The sequence below is a fragment of the Bacillus rossius genome, chromosome 10 (assembly GCF_032445375.1).
Source record: "Bacillus rossius redtenbacheri isolate Brsri chromosome 10, Brsri_v3, whole genome shotgun sequence".
NCBI lineage: Eukaryota > Metazoa > Arthropoda > Insecta > Phasmatodea > Bacillidae > Bacillus > Bacillus rossius.
In genome coordinates this window covers 19,008,270-19,008,951 of record NC_086337.1, presented here as the reverse complement: position 1 = coordinate 19,008,951, position 682 = coordinate 19,008,270, and the positions used below count along the sequence as shown (strand labels likewise).

At 30.2% G+C, this 682-nt stretch overlaps 1 non-coding gene across 1 annotated transcript; it reads left to right on the top strand.

The window, feature by feature from the left end:
* The first annotated feature begins 370 nt into the window (after positions 1 to 370).
* Trnat-ugu (transfer RNA threonine (anticodon UGU)) lies at positions 371 to 442 on the top strand. Its single transcript has one exon. It is a non-coding gene; the product is annotated as a tRNA-Thr (tRNA).
* The last annotated feature ends 240 nt before the right edge of the window (positions 443 to 682 follow it).

The window sequence follows — 682 nt, the reverse complement described above, 5'->3', positions numbered from 1 at the left end:
TTGAAGTATGGGCACGTGAGAAATGTAATGCCAATCATATACAATTTTAATAAAAAACAGTCTATGGTTTCAAGCACAGAAAAAAAATTCTTTATCAAAATCTCAATCTTAAAAGTCATCTTATCATAGGTGTTTAAAATAAAAATCGAGTATTTTAACTGAAAAAAAAGTTGAAACATAATTTTTTTTAAATCCTGAGACTATAGTTCAAGATGTGTGACGGTAATATTTTGCAAATACAAATATTGGTGGCACAGCTGCAATGTCATTTGTGTGCACAGTCCCACATATGTTAAGAGTGTAATTAACCATGAGCTAAAACAAACTTGCTCTCTTATATACCAACACATGTGATAACATGTTCATAACAGCCTCTTTAGCTCAGTGGCAGAGCACTGGTTTTGTAAACCAGGGGTCGTGAGTTAAATCCTCACAGGAGGCAACAAAATGTTTTACCTTTACTTGACTTGTAAGCCAATTTAATTACTAACATTTTCATGCTACAGAGAAAATTTTATGTCGCACTCTTGTATTGAACAGGAAATAAAATTTAAAAATAATTACTGTATATTCATTAAATGAATCACGCATTAGGAAATATTTATTTAATACAATGTTTTGGAAATACACTATTGAGTTTTTCACTGTTTGTCTTAAAAAAAAATTATAATTGCAGTGAACG